At 41.6% G+C, this 27,716-nt stretch overlaps 1 protein-coding gene across 7 annotated transcripts in view; it reads left to right on the forward strand.

Annotated features, from left to right (window-relative positions):
- Nucleotides 1-27,716, forward strand: part of RAD51B (RAD51 paralog B) — a 713,264-nt gene that overhangs the window by 275,855 nt on the left and 409,693 nt on the right. The gene's annotated exons all lie outside the window — the stretch shown is intronic.

Genomic DNA, 27,716 nt, shown 5'->3' on the forward strand with positions numbered 1-27,716 from the left:
AAGAGGAAAATAATACAAAAGGTTTGTCTTCTGAGGGCTTCTTTACCCAGAGATTTAGTGCATGGCAAGCCAGTATAAATCTACAGCACTCTAGTCTGATGCACACTAGATGTTATGTGGACCTTGCTAGCACTTTGGAATTTAGAATGAGGAGGAGTCTTGACGGTGAGATCGATATTTACCTCCTATCTACCAAAATTTGTTGGTAATGGCAAAAATGTAGTTTAAAATACAAGTTGTAAGAGTGAGGCAAGGGCTGGGGACTTGCAAACGGCACAGAATGGTGGAGGGATGGAAGGTTACTTACGCCTCTCTCCTGCTGAATGTCCCTGCAAGAGCCATGGGGCAGGATCAGAGAGAACAGTTATTGGAAGCAGTATATACATAAACATGTAGAAATGAAATATCCTCTCCCTAATTGCCCTGGAACAATTTTCCAGATTGGTTGGGTTGCATTGTATTGTGCTGAGCTGGCCTGCATGAATGGTACATGTCATTTGAAAAAATATGGCTTGCAAATTGTTCTGAAGTCAGGTGGCTACAGATATTGTTTTTTCAAAGAGCTTTGTTATAAGTGGGTTATAAAACTTTGCCATGGAGTGATTGTGTAGCGCAATTGGTCTGACGCACCTTTTGGTGGAAAATGTCTATTCATGATGGCCAAGAAAACCTGGCAACAACTGTGTTTCAGCCATGGTGTTGACAGGTGGCTAGTGTTTTGGTTTTTTGACTGGTTATGAGTAAGAAAAGATTCACTGTTATATGTAGGGGGACAGAACTTAGTGAAAATGTTGGTCAGATTATAGAAAAGGAAAATCCCCTTCTTCTCTCTCCTGCAGGGAACAGTAGAACAATGTGATAGCAGAACTCCATGGACACTCTGGAAGATGAAAAAATTAAACTCCAATTTTCTGCCCCCCTGCTTGGGTGTAACATGCACAGGGATGTGCAGAGCCTTGAACTAGTTAAATTAAAGGGGAGGTGATGCAGATTTCAAGATGAGTATTTTTGCTACAGTTTTGATTGTACTGATCACTGACCCATCAAATGAGATTGTAAAACAACTCTGTAAGAAGGACCTCAGCTATTCAGTAGTCACCATGCTTTCTTCTGAGTTACCTCTCAGTCAGTGCCTGCCCCACAATGATGGAAGCTTAGTCACTGGGTGGTGTGTAACCACAGCTACCCATTAATGGAAGGCTGAAGGAACAGGTCTCAAGCATAGTCAAAGCCCACAAAACTAACAGCTTTAAAAAAAAAAGTGCCAGTTTAAAATCAACGCACAACTTTCTTGGCAGACAGTGTATACCAAGCAAGGTATAAAATTATCTTCATAAATTACATGAGTGAATAGTTATTCCACTTGAAGATACTGCAAGCAACAGGGCAGCCATACTGAGGGCCCTGTATAAAGGGAATTTTACAATTGTTGAGTCTCATCGTCACTGGGGCCTTTGTACTTGGTGCCAAGATAGCAGTACCTGAGATCAATGCCCAGTATCATTAGATTCCCAGTGGAAGATCACAAGCATCCTTTATTTTGTGGGACTGAGTATCAGCCTTAAAATAAAAAGATATTGCTTATCAAACTGGATTGACTGCCAGTTTTAGGAAGTGAACAAATTAGGAATTCTTGCATTTTACAATTTAATAAGCAGAGGCAGGGTTCCCTTGGAGTCCTGGCCTTCTCCATGCGACCAGTGGAGTTGCATTTTGGAGGAGGCAGGCACCATTCCACTTGCTAGATTAATTAAAAAATAAAGCTCTCCCATGTTCTTCACAGAAGGCCAAGAATTATTTTACCCATTTTACAGATAGGTAAACTGAGACAGGGAGAGGTTACATTTTGTCCAAAAGCATGCCTTGAGTCAGAGACAAACTCATGTGGAGATTCCAATCACTTGTAGAGCGCGGTGCCAACAGGAGTACTTCATTTCAGAAAGAAATAAATTATATTAATATATTCTAACACTTGGTGGCTCAAATCTCTTAATGCTACTTATGTGTTATTTTTGTTTCACAATAGATAATTTGAAATTTAAAGTTTCCTGTATGAAGAGTACAATACTGATCTTGGTGACAGTGGTAATTAGAAATAGATCTTTGGAAAATGAAATTTGGTTTGCATTTCCATTGTGCAAATATAGCACACTAACGAATATTTGTTTTCTCCATTATTTGTATCTTTTACGTAATACTGGTTCTATTGAGCTTACATAAGCAAAGCAAATAACTTAACAAAACAAGCCCATTTTAAATTACTTGGATTGTAGTTATTTGCACATATCAGTCACTCTTGGTATTATGCATGTCCCTGCATGTTTACATTTAACTTGTCTGACTCCAGATTCTTTACGTGCTTATTCCATATTGTAAGATATTTGTTGGGTGAAAACGTTTCCTCTGTTGTGGCATTTTCTACTAAGACCTTGAAGCAACTTTGTGGCTAGATAAGGTATTCTGCATCAGAAGCTGAGGTTGCGTGTGCTGTGGTGCAGTGGTTCCCACACTTTTTCACATAAGGCAAAGATCCTTTCATAAACCACCTGTCTTCCTAATCCCCACCCCACCCCTTCTTTGCAGTAACTCTAGTTTTGTATACTTGAAAAAGTGTTACTGGGACATTATCCAGAAAACAAAGAGATGACATGAAAATAAACTAGTTGTAATGCGACTGGTGCCCCTCCTGATTTGTATCTTTGCTGTTTATTTCCTCTCCCTCTGTGTATGTGGGAGTCAATATCCCCTTTCTGCTTGCAGTCCCTATTTCATGTCACTGTGACCTTCTCTATTTTTGGCTCTGATCCTTGGCTCTGGCTGAGTCTACAAAAACAGCCTTAAGCCACATCTATGTATCTCTGACCCTGAGCCGGTTGTTGCCAAGCCAGTCTCCCAGCATCAGTTAGAGTAGACTGAAGACTTCTTTGAGTTATTCCAGCTGTCCATGTCCCTAAGAGGTTGATGTGACATCAGGATCATCAAGTTGCCACATCGCCTTTCTCCAGTCACCACCTCTGCAGGGCTAAGAGTGACATATGAGCTGTGGTGCTGTCTCTATACTGCCTGAGGCTCCCTGTGTGCTGAGGTTATCTTCTTGTGGCTGATTCAGGTGGCTTCCGGGCCACTTTGTATTGGTAGTGTGATGCAAAGCAGCCATTAAACGTGGGAAAAGCTGGGTCTTAGTCATATGCTTAAATTGGTTTGTGCTTGAATTTACACCAGAGAAACACCCAACAAAGAAATACATTGAGTTCCATTGCTCTGGTCTGGATTTGGGCCCCAGACCTGAGAGCAGGAAGCCTGTGTCTCCTGTGCTCAGTGTCCCCGCTGGGCCCAGACAGTGTGGAGGAGGAAACTGCCTAAGTCACATCCAGAGAGGACAACCTCCAGATCTGGGGAGTAGAGTGGGAAAAGGAGCTAGGGGATGGGGAGAAGATTGGGACTGGAGGCTGGCATGGAGGAGGGAAAGGGAAACTAGAATTGGGAGTTGTGGGTAGACTGGGAGGAAAGAGACTGAGACTTGGAGCCAGGGAGGTGAAGCGGGGAATGGACTAATATCTGAATAGCAGATGGGGTGCAAGTTGTCCTGGCTGGGAAAGGAGAGTGGATTCAGGAACCGGAGGGAGGGGGTGGTGGGGGAGAGAGGAGGAGGAGGATGATAAGAAGGGGCAGGGGGACACCTTTGATGAGAAGCCTGGTATGGGCTGAGAACTGGGATTGGGCTGGGGAAAGAAAATGGGACTAAGATCTTGTGGAGAAGTATTGGACTCTGAGATTGTAAGGGGACTCTGGGGAGCGTGTTTGGGACCAGAAGTCAGTGGGAGTCGGAGTGACTGGAGGCTAGTGATGGGAGAAAAGACAGTTTATCCGAGGAGATAGGAAATGGGGACTGGGACTGGCTGGGCAAGAAGACTGGGGACAGGAGTCGGGGGACTCAGAATGGGTGGGTGTCACAGTTACAGGGTAATAGGCAAATCTGATTCTTTTTTGGTCATTCCTGAGTGTAATCTTAAGTGACAGGCCCTGTGCATTCACTCATCTCAGAGTGGAATCCTGTGATTCTCCTGCTCACAGACCCAGGTTCCTGGGCTGCAGCACTCTTGTTTACTAACAGTGTTTTCTCAACAGGTCTGGCTGGGTTTGACGCTTTCCAGAGACTTCCTTTTGGGAGATGTGACCAGTACGTTAATGCAGTGACTCAGAACAGTGTCTTCAAAACAAAGTATTTATTTAACCATAGGAACATAGCATTCAGAGGGAAAAGAGTTAAAACAACAAAAGACTCATGGGACCTAACACATCTTAGCTAAACATTAGCATTTCCCTCAAAGCTTAGGCAGGCTCTGTCTCTGGGGACTGAGTTTCATTCTGCTTCCCTGCAGATGCTACATCCGTGTCACCATCTACCCTGAGCTTCAGAAAGTGTCTTTTTATAATAGGCTGGCCACTTTGTTCTCTGTGTTCTTGGGCTGGGACCAACTTCCCTTCCCTGATGAGCACACCAAGGGTGGAGGTAGACCATCAAAGAGGACAGTCCAGTCATTGTTTCGTGTTGGTTAGATGTCTGGCTTTCTTTTCTGGGGACTGCTTTCCTGTGGACATGTAAGTAATTCCTGCAGGAATTAAACTCCTTGTCACTGTATGGCAGACCACATCATAACAATCAAATCTCATATATACACAAAATATTCATAAAAATAATACACATCTCCCATGATCTTCACACAGACTAGGATAAAAAGAATAGAGAGTGGCCTGAAGAGGAGAATGGAACTGGGACGAGGAGCCGTTAGTGAGGAGAGTCAGGACTGGAACAGGGACAGGTTAGGGGTAGAGGGGTCGAGCTTGGGGGAACAGGTAGAAGAGTCTGTGCCCACTCTCTTTGGGACAAGGATTATCTGCTACTCTCTGTACAGTGCCTAGCATAATGGGGCCCCATGCGTGGTTGGTCTTTAGGAACTACTATAATAAACATGATTAATAGTGAGGTTGAATCAGGATTTGTAGGGAAGGAGACTCACTCTGTCTGATTGCTTCATTTGTTGCAGAAGTTGGAAGGTGTGTAGTGAATGAGGCAGGAGTTTGAAGGAAGAGAAAGGATGGTCTTGTGGTTGAGGCAGTTGCCCTGGAAAATTGAATTCTATCCCTGCCTCTATCACAGAATTCCTCTGTGATGCTGGGCAAGTCAAATAAACCAGGATTTTCATAGGCTATGACTAACTGTGCATTCCTCATTTTCTGGGTGCTTGACTTGAGACACTGGGGACTGATTTGCAGATTTGCACAGTTGCAAGTGCAGTCAATGGGACCTGTGCTTTGAACATACAAAGTGCTATGTAATGCTAAATTCTTTGAAAAATCAGGTCCTAGACACCTCAGATTGGGCAACCAAAATTAGTGGATATTTCTGACATTAATCTCTCTTCCTCATTTCCCCATCTGTAAAATGGTGATGATAATGCCACCTGACCTCACATGGTTTTTGTGAAAATAAATTAATGTTCAAGAAACATTCAGGTACTATAGTGATGAGCATCATAGAAAAGCCCACCAGGAAATTATATTTCTGTGTTCAGAGCAGGGTTTCGATAGGGCACAATAAATTCGTACTGGGGGCACACACTGAACAATAAGAAGAGAGCAAAATACTGAACAGCTTCTCATTCAGTGAGCACCATGTATCTTGTGCAAAGAATGAGTCAAGGATCCTGTGGAAAAATAGTATATGATTTTGTAATGAAGGACTGTTTTATAATGCATATGCACAAGAAGGCATGGGCAACCTTAATTCTAGCATTTCCTAACTTTTGAGTGCTGAACTTTGCAACCTTAATAATGTTCTTTTAACATTTTGTGTGTGTATGTGTTTGTAATATTTACATATACAAAACCATATAAGAGCATTAAAACATTGATTTAAAGAAAAAAGGGATAATAATACTATATGATGGAGACATAGCTATTGTTGCCCAAGACACCAGAGCAAAATTTATTCCTGGTATAACGCCATTGAAATTCAATGAGTTTGTCTCAATAATTGTAATATCAGTAATTGAAGCATCCCACCGGATATAATAGGTCTTTACACAGATCTGTATCACTTAGAAGTTTTCAAGATTTGTGTTTTGACCACTGCAAATTGAAACAAAAGAGCCAAGGAAGAAAAAGAAAAGTTTTGCTTTTCATTTTTATTATTCATTAGGAATCAAGTCAGAAATCACATGTAATCCATCTGACTCCTTGATTTTTCTTCTGCTCAGCTGGGCTGCAGGTGTTGTGAATTTTGGCTGAGTTTTCAGTATTGGGAGGTTACAGTCATTACTAAAATTCACTGGCACAGCATCCCCTTGGAATGCTGCTGATGTCATGGAAAGACGGGACCTGAGTGGTAACCCCTAACAACCAGAGCTGCAGTAAACAGAAAATGTTACCTCCACCAAGATGCTGGTTTTTAAAGAGATTTAACAGGATGATGTTTGCCTGCCAAGCATCATAAAAATTGTACTTATAATTTTATCATAATGTTCCTAAAAACACCAGCACGTTGCTGGAGTTTAGCCATGTTATTTGTATGCCTAGTAAAAGTAGAAATAATTCTGTTTGTCTTCAATAGAAGTATTTGATTCTTCCACCACCTAAAACTTTCTTGGCTTTTCAAATTGTAGAACAGTGTTAGTGTGTTAGTTACAAGGTAATTAGTAAGGTAGTTTTCATAATTTTAAAAACATAATTTCTTGCCAAAATATATTTTTCCTGTAATCAGATGAGTGCATTAGTTTGTTACTGTAGGGTTAAGAAAAAGCACTGCACCGCACATATTTTTGTTTGTGCTTTTGTAGGTTCCATTCTCAGCCTTGAGCTTTGTTTTGTATGGTCACTCCTGAACGTTGAGCTGTGCCTCGTGGTTTGTTGTTCATGAAGCATAAATACATTTGAACTGCTTGCATTGATTTGGTTTTCCTTTCTTGGAAATATGGCAATGCAGCATTTGTGAACACTGCACCACTCTGACTCCTTCCCCCATATAATATTTACTTGGACTTTGTAAGTAAATAATAGTGTGGGGGAAAAGACTGACTAGTTTAAAATATACCTGGAAAGGGTCCTTTTGATAATACGTTCATATTTCTCATGGTGCTTTCTAATGATAGGACTTAATTGACTATGGTTCTGTTTGATGCCATGTTCACATTCTGTGTTCTTTGGCCTAGATTATGTGCTGCAGTTCAGTTACTTTGTGCTTCTAACGGGTGCATATCCATCTATGGGAAGATCACAGTTTAGAGGGATGCTAGTATAGTGTTTCCTACCCTACTTGCCAGCAGAGGGCGATTATTGCTCTTCTGCAGACCCATAATTAAGCAGTGATGTCCTTGGGCATATCTGGGGATCTGAGCCCTTGATTTCCTGTGTGCAAAAGCAGGTCTGAATTTGTGTAAGCTCAAGAGCTTGTCTCTCCCACCGACAGAAGTTGGTCCAATAAAAGATATTACCTCACCCACCCACTTTGTATCTCTAATATTCTGGGAGCAAGACGGCTACAACAACAGTGCATATAAATGTATAGCATAAGAAAAGAAACTGCAGTGACAAGATTTTGTTCCTTAGGTGCATACAGGTTTCTGCATTTCCATGTGCCGTCCTGCTGCCATTTGTATTTCATCCACATTTGGAAAAGCTCTGAAGAAGAGTAAAAGCTGGGGCACAATTTTAGGGGCCATCCTGAATGTATAGATGGCTTGGAAATCTTGGCTACTACACTTACAGGCATTATCTAACAAGATTAGGTCCCAGGAAGAGCAAACCCCATGACTAGCACAAAACAGCATAATTGTCATGATTTAAGGTCTGATATCTGGGGACCTGCCATTTTAGCAACTACTGATATATGTCCAGTTGAAAATCTAGAAATCTCCCCTTTCCAATAGTCTAAAATTCTATTTCTAGTTATTGTAGAATTTGGACCCTAAAAGTGTGTCTGGCCCTGGACTGACTATTTCGTCTCTTGGACCATGGAACAGAACATAGTGAGAGTTTAGGGAAAAAGTAGACACTTGTGGGCAGAGCAGGGATGGAAAAGGAACCATTTCTGTGGTTGAGGTATTTTTTAAATGGTGGCTGTTCAAATTGTTCAGAAAGTTGAAATATTAGAAATGCTCCTGGTGTAGATACAATGGGCAAATTTGCAGGGGAGCCTGTCAAATTGCATAATAAATGCAATGTCACTTGACTTTCTAACTGCTACCATTAAAATAAAAATTGATCTGCTAATTTAAAAATATCCCCCTGACCCCCCAAATTATACCGATGTGAAATGTCGCACACACAATGTTCAGTTGTGGAAAAATGTTTTATTTAAAGTCCAATGTCTCATCACCCTGCAGAAAGGGCAGACAGAAACTTGATTAATTTTTTGTCACTTTTTAAAGCATTTTCTGTTAAAATCATTGGGCACCTAGGAAACAGCGATGAGTCTGTTGCCCCACTCCAGAGAGTTGGCTGGTGTGCTTGCCCTTCCCTGAAACTCCTGCAAATAGAGCCTGCAGTTTTTGTTGTTCTTTTTACAAGTTTGTATCTGCATTCTTTTGCTTTTTGTTTACAAATGTCCTGTGGGATATTTGGTTTCTTTCAGATTGTTTGCCAGACAGCTTTTTCCACATAAAACATTTTCATACATGTAGACACAGCAAGATGGATGAACTTAGCTCAGTCAGAATCATAGAATTTCTTTTCCTACTACCTTTCGTCTTCCCATTTTGATATATTCTCACCAGTTTTTCCCTGCCTCAGTACCAGTGAAGGCCTCTGGTCAAGTTCACTATCACAGTACCTAAACTGGCTATCAGTGAAAGTGACGAGACAGGCACCCAGGCCGTGTAGGTTTAAGAAGCGAAAGGTTGTGTATAAAAATCAAGAACAGTTCTCTTATTGTGGACTCCTAGAATAGCACTGCTGGAAAAGTCACCAGTCAGTGTCTTCATTTTTAATGGTACTGCTAGTATGACAATTTCAGATTTCCTGATCCCTCGTTTGGAAGTCGTGATAGTAATAAATCAGTTGTTTCATAGTGTACTACCCAACTGTCCACTGTTCCTTTTATTACAAAATTCCTCAGCTTTCCTTTTTTTAAGGGATACTGTTGTGAATATCTTTTCAAGTTGAATGATGGCATGTCAAATTACTTTCTTGACAATCCCAGTGTATCCACTTTTGAATGTTGTTCTTTGTTTCTGAATAGTTTTAGGGAAAAATATGGCCAAGATATTAAAAATAGGAGCCTAAAGGTAGGTTCCTAAATTGATATTTATGCAACTGATTTATGGGGGAACTCACAAAAAGAGAATATTAGTTTTACCAGCTTTTCAAATAGAACCTGTAAAACTACATATGTGGATATGATCAGGAGAACATTTACAAAAGATGAAAATGTCCCTGTGCAGAAGGCTGGCACATGGCTCTATGTACCATTTCAGCATCTCTTAAGGACATAAGTGGGACTTTAATAGTGCAGAGGATTTTCAACAGTGTCTTTGTGTTAGGATGAATTTGTCCCAAATGGAATAGGTAACTCTATATTTTAAAGAAATGTGGAATTTGGGAGTTCAAACTGCTTAACAGCATCAACTGGGTGAGAGAAGGATCAGAAGGTTAAAAAGTATTTATTGCATTATATTTGCCTTCAGTGTGGTGCTGGTGCAAAGAAGCAGGCTGTATTTAGAAACTGTTTCTGCCCTTCTTTTCTTGCCATTTGCATCTGAGCCTGGCTGAATTCTTTGCTTGTTTTTCTTTGTATATCAGTCAGGAAGTTTTCAAAACATGAATCCACCATAGAAAACTGCCTGAAGTACCCCTTTGATTTGAGCTCTGGTTTTCAGCTTGTTTAGCAGAATGTTTATAAAGCCAAAGCTTCACTTCAGGGAATTCTAAACACTATGATAATTTAAAAAAAACAACCAAAATTACTGTCATGTTCTTTTTAAAATCATATTTCCTTTATCATTAGTTTAGATTACCAGGGAATTTTTATGTAAATAAAATCTCTTTATTGTCATCCTGGAAATGATTGTATTGTTCACTAATTAAATTATATTTTGCCATTACTACAGCAATTTTTAACTGGGCTTTTTAAAAACCTTAATGAATTAAATTGAGACTCCTGCCTTATCCCATGAGGCAGTTAATTAGTATTTCCATTTTACAGATAGATAGTGCAAGTAGATGTGAAAAGACATGCCCACCATGAACCATGTCAGTAGCAGAGACAGAAATAGAACCTAAGACTTTTGAATCCCAGTGCCTTGCAACATGCTTGCCTAGTTTTTCGGAGATACTCAGCAGCAATGGTGAATGATATCACTTAATTATCAGGGCAATTTAGAAACTAATGCTCCTGTTTAAAAACTAACAAACAAAAACCCTTGGTCACTTACCAAATGAGTGTGTGTGAGGGGGAGAGACAGTTAAATGGAAAGTCCAATAAAATATTAAATTCAGTGCTATTTGCCAGAGTCCCAACAAAAGCTCTCTCGGGGCCTGATCTGCAAGCACTTATGCATGGGAGTGACATTACTCTCCTATTGAATTTATTAAGGTTACTCACCTGAGTAAAGTTGCTCACATGCATAAGTGTTGCAGGCTTGGGCCTTAAAATAGAAAACATCACTATACCAGCTGTATAGAAAATTGTGATACACTATCAGAATACATTAAGGGGTGCTAACACTTTATGGTAGTTCCATCATCTTTGTTAATAGATGCTGGATAAGAAAGAAACAGAAAATAGTTAAAAAAAAATTTTTTTTAAAGCATTGGAATTTTTCCATACATGGAACAGGAGGGAATAAGGATTTGGTATCTGAAATGAGTGATTAATATGCAATCAGTGTTGTTAATCCACCGTTTCAGCAAAGCGTGACCTGCCATGCATTGAATTAAAAAAAAAAAGGGAGGAAAAAAAAGATGGAGAAAAATTGTTCTCCCTTGCCACGGAGGGCAAGACAAGAGGCAATGAGTTCAAACTACAGCATAGCAGATTTAGGCCATGACTACACTACCACTTATGTCAGCAAAATTTAAGTTGCTCAGGGGTGTGAAAACACCCCCCCCTGTGCAACATAAGTTTCCTGCATCATCACATTTTTCTGAGCCAAATGTTTTGAGGTTTCATGTTGTTGGCCTAGGAGGCATTAAGGAATGGTAATAAATGTGTTTAATTTGTTGTTTCTTGTATTTGTGTGTTTATCATCATGGAATAATTTCCAGTCGCGCGGCAGGATATGTGCTGCTGTCTTGCACTAGAGTGACTAGTTACTGCTCCTGCTGACCTTATCTCCTGAATTGGGGGGAGAGTTCTCACATTTTGGCACTGAGACAGCACTTTCAAGCACAGTATCTCAAGGGGCTTAACACAGCACAGGTCTGCATACCTAAGATACTTTATTGAAGTCTAATGCCTACTTGGCAGTTTTCAAAGGCCTCTGTCAAGTCATATTTATTTTTACTCAGTTTATTATACATTCATAGATAATCATTACAAGCCAAATATCACTTAGCAATCTATTCTGTAGATGAACAGTAATCAAACAGAAAAGGAGTACTTGTGGCACCTTAGAGACTAACCAATTTATTTGAGCTAAGGTGCCACAAGTACTCCTTTTCTTTTTGCGAATACAGACTAACACGGCTGTTAGTCTGAAAATAATCAAACACTGGACCTTTAAGTGACTCCCACCTCAGAAATGCTAGAAGTGAACAAAAGGAAAATTCAGTGTAGAGTTTCATTTGTAAAGTTTTAATCGAAAGCCATTTATGAACTGAGCTCCAGATCAGCCTCTCCCACAGTCAGAGAGCAATGTGGAAGGGAACCTTTGCTAGGATCCCATTGTGGAGGTTCTCCCACATCTCTCTGTCACAGGTGTGGGGTGGAATTTAACTCTCTGACCCTGTCATGGCACAAGTGTGGGACCTCTCTCAAAGATCTTGGGTTTTGAAGGTTCCACTGAAGGCCAGGCTCCTGGATTGAGATTTTCAAGAAGATGACTAGAGAAACCCCCTGTAGTTGCTGTGGGGCTAAATTTTAGTCCTTTGAAAATCTCAACTCTGGTCCCCACTGGTTTCTGTGGCACCCTGGCTGTATGTTTCCCCATTGGAAATGTGCTACCAAGGACTCACCGTAACCTTCTGGGGGCTGCATGAAAAATATAAAACACCTTCAGTTTGTATTTTCTTTTCCAGGGAGTCCCTGTGGGGTCAGAGTGAGTGTTACTTTCTACCGCAGTCCGCCCACACCTGCACACAGCCTATGCAGTCTCTTAATACTCCCCCAGTGTAGATCCTAGACACATACAGTGCCCTCTGTGCAATCTGGAGGGAGATAAGAGGGAATGGTGCCATGGAGGAAGCAGAGTGTTTTTCTGTGAAGGAAGAGGAAGGCAGTGGGAAGGGGAGCTTTACAGAGTCCATATATGCTCAAGGAAGGGTGAACAATGAAGGTCCTAATTCTGAACAACCAACTTTAGATCAGTATATCTGATAGTTGTGGGGAAGGTTGAGGTTCCTGAATGAAGGCATGGAAAGGAACTTTTTTTCTGTTTGGTTGTTCAGTGCTTCTGGCGAGCTGAGTCTATGCTGCTCATATGAATGTTCAGGGCTGGTGGGTCATTATGATGTTTTTGTAAGATTCATTATTAGGATACCTAGAACTCTTTGTGTAGGCTTTTCTAAAACTATTGTTTAAATGTAAATAAATAAGGAGCCAAAATGTATTAAAACTCTGCAGACAAGGCATTTTAAAAAATAGTTTGTATTCGGTTAAATTCTCAAAGCTCCCTTGTTAATTTGGCCTTTTTAATTTGGATATTTGTTTCCTGTGCCTAAAATAAGGGAAGAGCATATGCTACACAATTTAGTAATGAAAAATAAAACAAGTGGTGGAATGTGGAGGTAGTAGTGGGCTCATAAATCTGTGTACATGGGCTAACCACTAGATGGGGACAAAGAGTAATACTGTGTTAATGTAGTTTTACGCAGGCATATAATATGACCTGTTTCTTCCGGAAAACAACTGGTAAAGTGACTTGGGTTTCTCATATTAGAAGGAGGAGTTCAATTCTCAGCTCTGCTTGAAATGACTTTGTCTAATCTCTCAGTTATTTTATCTGTGGAATGAGGGAAGGACAGCTGCCAGTCCTAAGGCCCTGTGAAGTGCACAGAAATATTAACAGCAGTCAAAGGCCTGGAACTAGAACTAATGGTCTCTTGGTTTACAGCTCATTATGCATTCCCCTAAACTACAGATATTGTGTGGGGTATGTCTGTCCTTTTAAAAAAGTTAGAAAACGTGAGCATCATGTGAGATGTGTGACACTAGCCAGTTCTGTATTAGTTTTTTAAAAAGTAGAACATTCCTTACTTAAGTTTCTAATAACCCAACAGTTTATCAAAATTGAAAGAGCTGAAAATTCTAATTGATTTTTCATTATCTGAAAGTCTGTTTGTTTTTTACTTCATTCAACTGGGACAGTAAGGGCCAGATCCTTGGCTGCTTTGTGTCACTCTATTGGTACAGAGGTGCCCTAACTCTGGGTTTCCTGGTCACTTTATGATTACCCTTGGGGATCCTCTCTATCATTTGCTGTGGATGGAATTTGGGATTTCAGAGAGTTGCAAGAAAGATAGAGTGACGGACAGATCTTGGTGGAACATCAACTTAAGTTTCCCCTCTATGTTCAGGACAATTCCATGGATATCTTCCCAAAAATCAGACCTGGTAAGATAGCTGTTGTCTCTGGACCCTGCTATCTTAGTGTTCCCCTGCTGTTTGAATGTCTTTAAAAATTTCTTTATTTTTAAAGGTTCAGAATCCATTTGTGTGCTCTGCATAGCCAATGTGTGGCAGAGGCCTTGTCTTACTTACAGGCCTCTCATTTTTCTCCTCATTTTCATTAGCTCCTTAAAAAGGACAAAAACAAATTGAGAGCCCACAGAACACTGCAGATGAAGAGAGAGTTTTCAGACACACAATATCAAGTGACAAAATAAACTGAAGTGAGTCAGAAGTTTGAGCAATTTATGCTCTCCTTCTCTATTTCAGTCTCACCTAATAAAGTATTCTCCTTAAGGATATTAAATACTTGTGGGTTTTTAAAACCTGATCTTCACTCTGCATCTCAATATTGAAAATAACAATCACTAAAATTAAAATTACAGTTGGTTGCTTCCTGTGGATCTAGTGGTCTTTCTTGAAATGATGGGTGCTCCTCTAGTGATCTATATACTAAGTACAGTGCCGCTCCGATTTCTTCCAACATTTTGTGAGAAATCTAACTTGGAATATCTCCGGAATAATAAAATAGCTAGAGTAGACTTACAAAGTGCTCCTGTTCCCAGTGATTTATTTATGAAATGTATAGAGGGTTTGGATGGGGAATCACAGTCATAAGAGAATGAAAAGGCTTATTAGATCAATTATTCTATTGTGGAGCCCAGTGCAAGATTGTTTCCTACCATATAGTTTTCAGTGCTTTCTTCAGGCCAGTATTAAATAACCCAAACAATGAGGCTTCCACAACTTTTCCTGGTAAAGTATTCAATAGTTTAATAGGTCTCACTGCTGTGAAGTTTTTTCTGATTATACATCTACATTTTACTTGGTTTTAATTCATCCTTTTACTCCTGGTCATGCCTCATGTTATCACAGCACTGCCAACCCCAGGCATTCAAAAATCATGAGACTGGTTTAAAAATGAGATTTCTGAAAGTAATAAAATTTGGGGTTCTTTTTATTTACCTTCTGGTTTTTGAGTCTTTAGGAGTTCCCATTTTCCAACTTTTCTCTGCAACCACAAGGGCTGGAGCCTTACTCTCTCTCTCTCTCCCCTCCCTCCCCCATGCACACACCTTTTTCTTCCTTTAATGAAAAGTGGGGCTTCAAGCAAAATACTAAATATTGGTGACTCCTAAAATCACGAGAGCTGGCAATATCGGTACCAATCTAAACAATTCTTTCCCATCATTGATGTTTACAACCTCAAAATACTTATAGGCTGTTATCGTGTCCTCTCCTAGTAATTGTTTAGCCAAGTTACTCATATTTAGCTTTTTTTATTCATTCTTCCAGTTCCCAGATCATTCTTTGCTCCTTTCAGAACTCTCTCCAATTTGTCTCCATTTTTTTTGTTTTGAAGTATCCAGAGTTAAATGCAGCCCACTAACACTGTATAGGCAAAAAGAAAAGGAGTACTTGTGGCACCTTAGAGACTAACCAATTTATTTGAGCATAAGCTTTCGTGAGCTCAAATAAATTGGTTAGTCTCTAAGGTGCCACAAGTCCTCCTTTTCTTTTTGCGAATACAGACTAACACAGCTGTTACTCTGAAAACTGTATAGACAGTTGTTTCCCGCTCTGATTCCTCTGGATATACAGCGCCAAATTGTATTGGCCTTTCTGCTACCCTGCTGCTTTGCTGAGAAACAGAGCTCATCATAAAATATACTGCAAGCATAGAAAACTATGTAGTGAACTAGAGTGTCTCGTTAGGAAGTTATTGAACATCATACGCCAGAGAACTGTTTATTTTCAGACGGTGGCTGGGGCTGAAATTAGCCTGGCTTTTCCCCCTTCTCCTCAGAAGTAAATTTCTGTCTGTTCCCTAAATATGTTAAGATGAGAGTTAAAATTCCATATATCTCTTTTGCAAATTAGGATCCTGATCCTGCAACTACTTTACACTTGAGTAACTTTACACACATGACAGGTATTTTCCACTGAATGCATCCGATGAAGTGAGCTGTAGCTCACGAAAGCTTATGCTCAAATAAATTTGTTAGTCTCTAAGGTGCCACAAGTACTCCTTTTCTTTTTACACACATGGGTAGTCTTATTGTACTCATTGGGGTTGTACTTGTATGTAAAGTGATTTGTGTGTTTGCAGAATTGGGACCTAGGCTTTTAATAGTGGTACTATCTAATGATATAACACACGAGTGTTTTCCTTCCCTATTGTCAATCCTATGCTGCAGATCTTTCCTAAATGTCTGCTCTTCTCTCTAAGCATCTTCAAAATGGCATTTTGATCCTTTGGTTTTATGAGCTACAACAGAAAGACAGATTCCATATTTGACTGCCTCTTTAACTCACATTTTAACATTAATAAGTCATGTGTTTGGGGTTCCTGGTTAAACAGAAGAACTTGCCTTCCCAGATAAATTACTATAGAAGGCAAATTTCAAGAAAATCTGACATCCTAAACAGGTTGTTTTGAAATACGTCCAGCTGGGAATTTTATTATTTAGATTTAGGCCAATTGTCTAATATCTTCTTTTCACATCAAATGTATGTCAATAATAATTTTATACCATATCTCACAATTGCTATACTTTAAACAAAAATTTATGTAATCACATTTAGATGTGTTAACAACACACAATGGGTCCAATAGAGAGTTTATATAATTTTATTTTCATGTGTGCACTAAAAATATTGAACGTATCAAAATAAAGAGAGAACTATTCAGAGGAGGTTAAAGAACAAATGACATTTTCTGCTTCATGTTTTTCTACAACATTAACCAAACATATTTTTGTCCCTTTGGCCCAAGTGGGTAGCCAGTATCCAGGGCCATGCAGTTATGATGAGAAATTTGTGGTACAAGTAAAGTGTATTTTTAGTGTAATCTTGTTTATTCACAAAAATGTGCACATGGTGCTTTTTCTCTGAATTACAGTAGAAACAATAGCAGGAAGTTTCTATGCTCAGAATTTCCCACATCTGCCACTATAGCAATCTCTGTGCCCAATAAGTCATACCCTCTGCTTCCACTTTGTGTCACATTTGCAACTCTGTGTTTTAGCTTTCTGCCTCCAGTACATACAACCTATGTCTTAGCCCTGCCTTTATAACCAAGGAAATGCCCCAGTCCACAAGGTTAGCTCTAACCTTTCATGTGACCTATTGTCTTCAGTTGTTGCCACCATGGTCTGCAGCTGTCTTTACTACATAAAGAGGCTTTATTGCTCCTTCTGTGGAGCCTGAGAGTGTGCTTGGCTCATTGGCTTTAATGAGTGCTGTGATTATCTTTATAACTAAGGCTGGGTCTACACTAGAAACTTTTGTCTGTATATAAGCTGCATCTACACTAGGAGGTTTGCTGTCATATATGTAAAATCAGCAAACCTTTTCTAATGTAGACTAGATCTAAGACTCACCTGCCATCAGCCATTAGCATCTTTCAGCACAACAGTATAACTCATTGGGTAATATGCACCTTTCCAAAGCTCATGCTGGAACATATTTAAATGTGAATGACCTGTACAAATTAATACGTTATCTGATCATGATTGCAGGTTTAACCATTAGGTAGATCCTTATGGATTTATAACAAATGTCCTGTTTTTCTGCACTGGATGCAAGTTGCTAATTTATTATGTAATAAGGATGAGAAAATGCTTTTAAATTCCCAGATCTCAAATTCCTTTACCCCATAAACAGGTTTGTGATATACCATGTTCTACACCATCACTCCAGAAGATGGTGACTTCTTTTTCATACCTGTACTTCAGAAAGAACTGCAGATTTTACATGTTCTTATGCTTTTATGTGGATGTTAGAGCCAAAGTATCCAAACATTTTGTGTGACCCCAAAGAAAAAAAAATACAGAAAGATACCACTTCAAAACAAAGAGTTGTCAGTAACACAAGTTTCCGAAATTCATGGATGCTTTCTTCTGAGTAGGGGAGGAGAGGATATAATATGTATAACCGATATTGCATTAGAAAGCAGTTAAAGCCAGAAAAAAGGAGATTGTGGGGGTCTCATATTCATTCTCTTTTGGTGAATCTCAGATTATATGCAGAGAGACGAGGTGGGTGAGGTAATATTTTTATTGGACCAACTTCTGTTGGTGAGACAGACAACATTTTGAGCCACACAGAGCTCTTCAGATCTGAGAAAGGTACTCCCAGTGTCACAGCAAAATGCAAGGTGGAACAGATTGTTTAGCATAAGTAGTTAGCACATATTGTGAGGGACCATTCAAGGTAGAGGGGCCCATTAATACCTCTGCAGTCATAGGACAAAAAGGGGGGGTTAGTGGGTTACAGATTGCTGTAATAAGTCCTATGATTTAGGCTATGTCTACGCTGGCAATTGAATGACAAAAATTTTGTCTTTCAGAGGTGTTAAACCACACGCCCCGCAAAGACAAAAGGTTTGCTGCAACAAGTGCCAGTGTGAACAGCGCCTGCTGACAAAGCTAACCCTGCTCGTTGGGGGTGGAAGTTTTTTGTCTGCAGGAGAGCCGACAAACAGCAGCTACACTGTGTCGGCTCTGTCGCTAAAAGCTGTGAAGTGTAGACAAAGCCTAAGTAACTTTCAGCACCAGAACTATCCCCCAGTCCAGCTATGCTATTTCTGCTTCCCTCACCAGGAAGAAAACTTCTGCAATCAGAACTTGGCTGACAACTCTTATGCTGATACATGATGCAAATAGAGTCCAGTTCACTCTCCCACAGCTATATCGGCTAGTTCTGCAAGGCTAACAGGAGGAAACATCATTATGTCAGCAGGAGCAGCCCTATCCATGTTGGCAGCCAGGGCAAAAAATGTTTTTGGGCTCTCCCCCCACCTCCAAAACCAAGAAAACCCACAGTCAGCCAATCAGTATGAAGTAAAAATGTCTGGACAATCAAAGCAGAGCAAAAAAACCAAAAAACCTTATCTAGTAGCACAATGATACAGCACCCCCGTGGAATTTGGTGCTCAGAGCAACTGCCCTGCTCTCTCACCTGCACATGCTTGCTAGCTTGTGCTTGCTCTCTCTCACCCACCAACCCCCCAAAACAGCCCTGTGTGTCAGTAAAGTGAGCAGATCTGATTTGACGATTGTAGGGAGCAGATAGGTTGATTAAGAACTCTGTAATTTTACATTATCAGTTTTTGGACCATAACTGCTGGGGGTAAGAGATAATTGCAGTGGATAGGTACTTGCTTTGAAGCTCCCAATGGTGCTGCAAGAGCATGAATGCCAACCTCAGGGCAAACTGTTAAAAACCAGGGCACAAACCTCCAAATGGTTGTGAGTTCTAAATTAGGATTTCACCAACAAGATAGATAAAAGTTGTTCTCTTTTGCTATAGAGGGCAGCACAAAAGGTAATGGGTTCAAACTACAACATAGCAGATTTAGATTAAATCTCAGGAAAAGCTTACCATCTGTAAGAATAGTAGGACAGTGGCACAGACTGTCTAGGGAAGTTGTGGAAGTTCCTTCACTGGATGTTTTCAAAAAAGGAGGCTGGATAGCCATCTGTCTTTGGATGATTAGGCACAACAAATCCTGCATTTTAGCAAGGGGTTAGACTAGATGATCTTTGTGGTCCACGATTCTAAGTGCAAACTCTTTGTGCATTCTAACAGCCTTCTGTAGCTCACGAAAGCTCATGCTCAAATAAATTGGTTAGTCGCTAAGGTGCCACAAGTACTCCTTTTCTTTTTGCAAATACAGACTAACACGGCTGTTACTCTGGAACCAGCCTGAATACGGAGTCACAGACAGTCCCCTGAGGGTATTCTGGTCTGTCTTGCCTCCCTGGTATGTGTATCTTTGTGATAGAGGGCCCCTTACAGTAAGAATCACAGCAATATTCAGGTTATTCCTAATCCCAAAGGACCAGTCACTTACCCCAGGTCAATTGCGCTTTAGATCTCAGGCCAATTGTAACTATTTCTGAAGAAGTGCAGTTCTTCACACTAATTAATATAGATTCATACAGCCACAGAGGCTTGCAATACAACTGCTCAAATATTACATTACAGAATAGAATACAGATATTACAAGTAACATTAAAGTATGCAGCAATTCAAAAGCAATCAATAGAGACTAAACACTTTCTTATAACTCGAATGCCTGGCTTATCAATAGTAACCCAAAAGTGAGTCAGACAGATTCTAGCTATGTATCTGTGAATGTCCAGTTGAGACATGGGGCCCATGGCATGAGCTTGCATGGCTGGGGCTAATGTTCTTTGACTTTCATGAACATTATGTTTGCTTAGGGCTTATTAACGCCCTTCCCTTCCCATTCCCTCCCACCCCAAGTCCTGCAAGTGCATTTTGGTTGGTGACTGTAGTGTAGCTGAACTAAACTGTAAAATAGTAGTTCTTGCAAGGTTTGGTATTCCAGATTTTGTGGAATGTCCCTCAGGAGAAAAGGAATAACATCCAGAGGATGTTATGAATATGCGTGGGATAGGCTGTCAAATTTCTCCTACAAAATGGGGACTTTGTGATACAGGAAGAGTGCCTGCTTCTCTCTCCCTGTGGAATGCGTTTCATATCCTACAGCTGCTGGTTATTTGGTCTGACACCTCAGAGAAATCAAACTTTTTTTAAAAAAAAAATTATACGGTTGATCTGACAGGGTTTGATCCCATTCGTTACTCCAAGTACATGCGGTTTCTGAATGCACTGCAGCTGTTCTGCATTCAGAAAGCTGTTGGGCTACTGTGTTCAATCAAAAAAAAAGTAAAGTGGTAAAAATATTACTTTGAAGTTGTGGAATGACAGCAGTTTCTTTCTATGGGTGTTATGAAATTTCAGTTACATAAAGTGGTGGTTTTGTTCTATTTTTTAGTCATAATGTTGAGTATAACACATTGATGACTGAGATTTATTACTGGACAAAGCAAGTATTTTTGTTTGGTTGTTTTTTTAAACTTTTTAGGCAAACCGAATTCCCATGAACTGAGGGACTATTAATACTGTACTGGCTAGTGGCAGATATAACTTAGATAATTTATTCACTTCAAGGTCCAAGAGACACAAACAAGGATTTCATCTCAAGGCCAAAAGACCAAAAACATCAAGACACTTGATCACAGCCTTTGATAGGCCAAGAGACTACTTACACTTGATCTTTAGTGTATGTGTTCCCAGTGGACTTCTCTCATGAACAGCTTTGCCATCAAGCTTTGGTCCAAACCTGTAACACCTGCTGCTTCAGTTCTGAGCCTACTCCAGGTCTTTCAATATAATTAGGTACTGATCTAAACTATCCTTTGCTGTTCTTATCCTGAACCTGTTCTGACTGAGATTGATAGTGTTGTGTCAGAGATCCATTAAGGACAAGACCTGTTCCAGAATTTGAACTCAGATCTCCAAGGGTGAAAGGTTAATGATCTCATTCCCTCTCGGTTAAAGAAAAGTTTACCAGTAGGATCACTATGCATTCTGTGAGATGAAGAGGTAACATGCTGGAAAATGGGTAGTAATGTGTATAATCTGGACTGTCGGACTGTTCTTGATTCTAATGTAGCCATGTATACTTACCTTAGTAAATGCAATTCTGGTATAGGTTTCTGGTCAACCTAGTATGGTACTTTGTCTCTGATTGGCAGCTGCTTTACAAGAAGTTTAAAATCCCACACTGCACCTGATAGTGTAGTATAATTCCATAAACAATTCTTCAATTAGAAGGACTCAGGGTTGGTTAAATATGACATACCTAAGTGTAAATTAAACAGCAAGAAAATCCGTATTATGGGGCATCTCTTAACCCTAATACCCACAAAACCTTTCAATTGAATACGTCAAAGACTCCATATCTTCACAAGAAACTTTATTCAGCCACCAACAGAACACAGTAATCTCTCTTACAGTAAAAATGGAAAACCTTAATTACGTCCTCAGCAGCATTGGCGGGTGTTCATGTTTAACATACATGCACAGGTTAAGTATACAATGTGTTATGTGTTTATGGTAGAAGTGTGAAGTTTTAAATAAGGTTTTGGATAGATGAAAGGTGAAGGAGAAAAGCAATATTGGTATTTAGGTGGTTGCACTTAAATTATTTTACTTGTTTCATTGGTAGATAAGATATTACTGGTTGGAGCAAATGGCATCTGTTTAGCACACACATACCAGCTTTAACCAGATCTGTAATTCAATCAATCAAAGAACTAGTTCAGTGGTTTTCAAACAGGGTGCACATACCCCTGGGGGTACGGAGAGGGTACATCAAGTCATCAGGATATATACCTAGTTTTATGACAGGCTACACAAAAAGTCTAGCAAAGTTAGTATAAACTAAAATTTAATACAGACAAAATGAGAAAGTTAGCAATTTTTCAGTTATCGTGTCCTATGACACTTTTGTATTTTTATGTCTGATTTTGTAAGCAAGTAGTTTTTAAGTGAGGTGAAACTTGGGGTATGCAAGACAAATCAGACTCCTGAAAGGGGTACAGTAGTCTGGAAAGGCTGAGACCCGCTGAACTAGTTGATGTCAAGCATTAATACTTTCCATCATAACAACACTCTCCAACTCCGCTCTACCCATCTTTCTAGTTTAACATTTTTACACCCTGAATAACTTATGTCCCAGATAGAAAAGAAATAATAATGGTGGGTGAAAGGGAAGAATGGGGAGCACACAGAGTCGATAGAGAGGGAGAGGGAGGGGACACACAGGGCCCTGGGCATGTGGAGAAGGGAGGAATGGGGGCACACAGAATCCTTGGCATGAGGGGAGAATATGAGACAATGGTAGGGAGTGGAGGAAGACATGGGGGACACATACAGCCTCTGACATGTGGCAGAGGAAGGATTGGGGACACGCATACAACTTCTAGCATTGGGGAGAAGACAGATGTAACAGATATTGCAATTCCATGCAATATCTTTGGGAACGATGTTGTATTATGTTTATGTATCATTGTGGGCCAAGGATTATATGCAACTCCAGGGGGGAGGACTACAACAGTTCCTCCAGGAACCAAAAACAGTGGGGGGGAGATTAAGATGAATCACTTAGTTTGTAAACACCTCCAGAGAAGTACCACACCTTGTGATGTTTGCATATAATGGTTCACACTGGGTTATTCAGAGACTCAGACAAAGAAAGGGATTTTGGTATGCAAAGGCTGACTTTGAACTGGCTCAGGGCTCTCTTTCTAATCCAGCAAGCAGACGGGATCTTCTGTCCAGAAGAGGCCCTAAACATTACAGAAGGGTTAGAAAGACTTTGGCCAACTAGGGCCCCATAAGAGTGGTGGTGATTCCTGGTATGTTTAGTATGTGTTTAAATCTGTTTTTTAAAATATGTTTTCTCTGTAATGCTTTTACCTTAAGAATAAATGAGCTTGCTAAGAAAGAACTGAGTGGTAACTTTTAACTGCTGGCAATGCACTGGTCAGAGCCCCTGAGAGAAAGCAAAGCTAGCCTTTTGGGGAGACTGGCTTGCTGGGTATATCACAGTGTAAGGCAGGGATGGATAAAAGCCCTGGTCACAAGGCTCCCTGTCCAGGCTGGATGGCTGGAGACCTGAGACCTGATTGGGGACTATTGGAGTGAACCATGGAGGGGAATACATGTGCAATTACCTTGAAACGGTGACAGCAGGAATGGAGGGCGATGGGAGTGGGGGGTGGGAGGTGCACAGAGCCCCTAGTGTGAGGGAGAAGGTCGGGGTGTTGCAGGGAGTCCCTGAAATAGAGCGGGATGGGACGGTTGCACACAGACCTTATGGGGCACAGTGGATGAATGCAAGAAGCCCCTGGTGTGCAGAGAGCTCAGCTTACAGAAGCAGAAACAAAGGGCATGGCTACACTTGCAGATGTAGAGCGCTGTGAGTTAAACCAGCCTTCAGAGACCACAGCAGGGAAAGTACTGCTGTGTGTTCACACTGTCAGCTGAAAGCGCACTGGCGTGGCCACATTTGTGGCACTTGCAGCAGCATTGGGAGCGGTGCATTATGGGCAGTTATCCCACAGAGCACCTCTTCCCATTCTGGTGCTGTGGATTGTGGGAAGGGGGCGAAGGGGGATGGGACATTCTGGGTTCTGTCCCAATGCCCCGTGATGCATCGCTTCACATCTCAGCATTCCCTGTGCTTACGTCCACATTTGGCGCCATCTTTCAACGTATTTTTGTACTGCGTGCTCTGTCTTCCCTTTCAGTCCGTGGGAATGTATCCTGAACTGCTGAGGAATATGCTGATGGGTCTCGCCAGCACATCACAAATTGTAGTCGAGTTACTCCTTAAGCTACAAACTGATGGTGAGGAGTCTGACGATGATGTCGACTTGCAAAATGCATATGACATGAGATTCTTGTGGCATTCACGGACATGCTCACCACAGTGGAACACTGCTTTTGGCTTGGGAAACAAGCACTGAATGGTGGGATCACATCGTCATGAAAGTCTGGGATGACCAGCAGTGGCTGCAGAACTTTCGGATGAGAAAAGCCACTTTCATGGGACTGTGTGTGGAGCTCGCCCCCACCCTGCGGTGCAAGGACAGGAGATTGAGAGCTGCCCTGACGGTGGAGAAGCAGGTGGCTATTGCAATCTGGAAGCTGGCAACTCCAGACAGCTGTCTATCAGTTGCTAACCAGTTTGGAGTGGGAAAGTTGACCGTTGGAATAGTGTTGATGCAAGTTTGCAGGGCCATAAATCGCATCCTGCTCAGAAGAACCATGACTCTGGGTAACGTGCATGACATTGTGGCTGGCTTTGCACAAATGGGTTTCCCTAACTGCGAAGGGGTGATAGATGGGACGCATATTCCAATTCTGGCACCAGCTCACTTAGCCTCCGAGTACATAAATTGGAAGGAGTATTTCAAGGAATCCCTGTTGAGGTTACAGGGACAAACCATCCCGATGAGTCGAAAGAATAGTAAATATGGCAGGCGACCAGCTTGGCTTAATGGTGAAATCCTAGCGGATCTTAAACATAAAAAAGAAGCTTACAAGAAGTGGAAGGTTGGACATATGACCAGGGAAGAGTATACAAATATTGCTCGGGCATGTAGGAATGATATCAGGAGGGCCAAATCGCACCTGGAGCTGCAGCTAGCAAGAGATGTCAAGAGTAACAAGAAGGGTTTCTTCAGGTATGTTGGCAACAAGAAGAAAGCCAAGGAAAGTGTGGGCCCCTTACTGAATGAGGGAGGCAACCTAGTGACAGAGGATGTGGAAAAAGCTAATGTACTCAATGCTTTTTTTCCCTCTGTCTTCACTAACAAAGTCAGCTCCCAGACTGCTGCGCTGGGCATCACAAAATGGGGAAGAGATGGCCAGCCCTCTGTGGAGATAGAGGTGGTTAGGGACTATTTAGAAAAGCTGGACATGCACAAGTCCATGGGGCCGGACGAGTTGCATCCGAGAGTGCTGAAGGAATTGGCGGCTGTGATTGCAGAGCCATTGGCCATTATCTTTGAAAACTCGTGGCGAACGGGGGAAGTCCCGGATGACTGGAAAAAGGCTAATGTAGTGCCAATCTTTAAAAAAGGGAAGAAGGAAGATCCTGGGAACTACAGGCCAGTCAGCCTCACCTCAGTCCCTGGAAAAATCATGGAGCAGGTCCTCAAAGAATCAATCCTGAAGCACTTGCATGAGAGGAAAGTGATCAGGAACAGCCAGCATGGATTCACCAAGGGAAGGTCATGCCTGACTAATCTAATCGCCTTTTATGATGAGATTACTGGTTCTGTGGATGAAGGGAAAGCAGTGGATGTATTGTTTCTTGACTTTAGCAAAGCTTTTGACACGGTTTCCCACAGTATTCTTGTCAGCAAGTTAAAGAAGTATGGGCTGCATGAATGCACTATAAGGTGGGTAGAAAGCTGGCTAGATTGTCGGGCTCAACGGGTAGTGATCAATGGCTCCATATCTAGTTGGCAGCCGGTGTCAAGTGGAGTGCCCCAGGGGTCGGTCCTGGGGCCGGTTTTGTTCAATATCTTCATAAATGATCTGGAGGATGGTGTAGATTGCACTCTCAGCAAATTTGCGGATGATACTAAACTGGGAGGAGTGGTAGATACGCTGGAGGGGAGGGATAGGATACAGAAGGACCTAGACAAATTGGAGGATTGGGCCAAAAGAAATCTGATGAGGTTCAATAAGGATAAGTGCAGGGTCCTGCACTTAGGACGGAAGAATCCAATGCACCGCTACAGACTAGGGGCCGAATGGCTAGGCAGCAGTTCTGCGGAAAAGGACCTAGGGGTGACAGTGGATGAGAAGCTGGATATGAGTCAGCAGTGTGCCCTTGTTGCCAAGAAGGCCAATGGCATTTTGAGGTGTATAAGTAGGGGCATAGCGAGCAGATCTAGGGACGTGATCGTTCCCCTCTATTCGACATTGGTGAGGCCTCATCTGGAGTACTGTGTCCAGTTTTGGGCCCCACACTACAAGAAGGATGTGGATAAATTGGAGAGAGTCCAGCGAAGGGCAACAAAAATGATTAGGGGTCTAGAACACATGAGTTATGAGGAGAGGCTGAGGGAGCTGGGATTGTTTAGCCTGCAGAAGAGAAGAATGAGGGGGGATTTGATAGCTGCTTTCAACTACCTGAAAGGAGGTTCCAAAGAGGATGGCTCTAGACTGTTCTCAATGGTAGCAGATGACAGAACGAGGAGTAATGGTCTCAAGTTGCAGTGGGGGAGGTTTAGATTGGATATTAGGAAAAACTTTTTCACTAAGAGGGTGGTGAAACACTGGAATGCGTTACCTAGGGAGGTGGTAGAATCTCCTTCCTTAGAGGTTTTTAAGGTCAGGCTTGACAAAGCCCTGGCTGGGATGATTTAACTGGGAATTGGTCCTGCTTCGAGCAGGGGGTTGGACTAGATGACCTTCTGGGGTCCCTTCCAACCCTGATATTCTATGATTTCTCTGTGGTTCTCCAGGTGCTTGTGGATCACCGTGGGCGTTTCATTTACATTAAAGCAGGCTGGTCTGGAAAGGTGCATGATGCACGCATCTTTCGGAACACTGGCCTGTTCAGGAAGCTGCAAGCCGGGACTTTCTTCCCAGACTAAAAGATCACCATAGGGGAAGTCAAAATGCCCATTGTGATCCTTGGAGACCCTGCTTACCCTTTAATGCCATGGCTCATGAAACCCTACACAGGGAGCCTTGACAGCAGCAAGGAGTGGTTCAAAAATAGGCTAAGTTGGTGTAGAATGACTGTGGAGTGTGCTTTTGGCTGTTTAAAGGGCCGCTGGTGCTGTCTGTATGGGAAGCTGGACCTGGCCAATGACAGCATCCCCACAGTTATATCTTCATGCTGTACCCTCCATAACATTTGTGAAGAGAAGGGTGAAAGATTCACTCAGGCATGGACCTCGGAGGTTCAACACCTGGAGGCTGAATTTGAACAGTCAGAGAGCAAGTCTATTAGAGGGGCCCAGTGTGGGGCTGCAAGGATTAGGGATTCCTTGAGGGAGCAATTTGAGGCTGAAAGCCACCAGTAATGTTTGGTGCCCTGCACGAGAGTGAAGTGCAGTGGTTCCAATGTTAGTAGGAATCTGTGTTTGCTACGTATGATGCACTGACTTGCAGTGCCTGTTGCTTTCCTGGGCTACGGTATCTTTTACTTAATGCAATAATAAAGAATGTTTTCAAAGCCAAAAAATTCATTTATTGAAAAGAAACACAACTGCTTGGGAAACAGAAAGGGCATGACACATCTGTGCTGTGTGGGACGAGGGAAGGGGGTGGGGTGGGGAATGGGACAATCACAGATTTGCGTATGTCCTGTTATCATACTCAGCCTTCCTGTTTGGAGTGCCATGCAGTGAGTGCTGCACTTCAGGCTGGCTAAAGTGCATGGTGGTGGGGGTTGAGTGCAGTGGGTAAGAGTTGTAGTTTGCAGGGCTGGGTGGTGAAGCTACAAGTGCTAAAGGCAGCTGGTGGCGATAAAAACCCAGATGTTGGG

Source organism: Lepidochelys kempii, chromosome 6 (genome assembly GCF_965140285.1).
Source record: "Lepidochelys kempii isolate rLepKem1 chromosome 6, rLepKem1.hap1, whole genome shotgun sequence".
Lineage (NCBI taxonomy): Eukaryota > Metazoa > Chordata > Testudines > Cheloniidae > Lepidochelys > Lepidochelys kempii.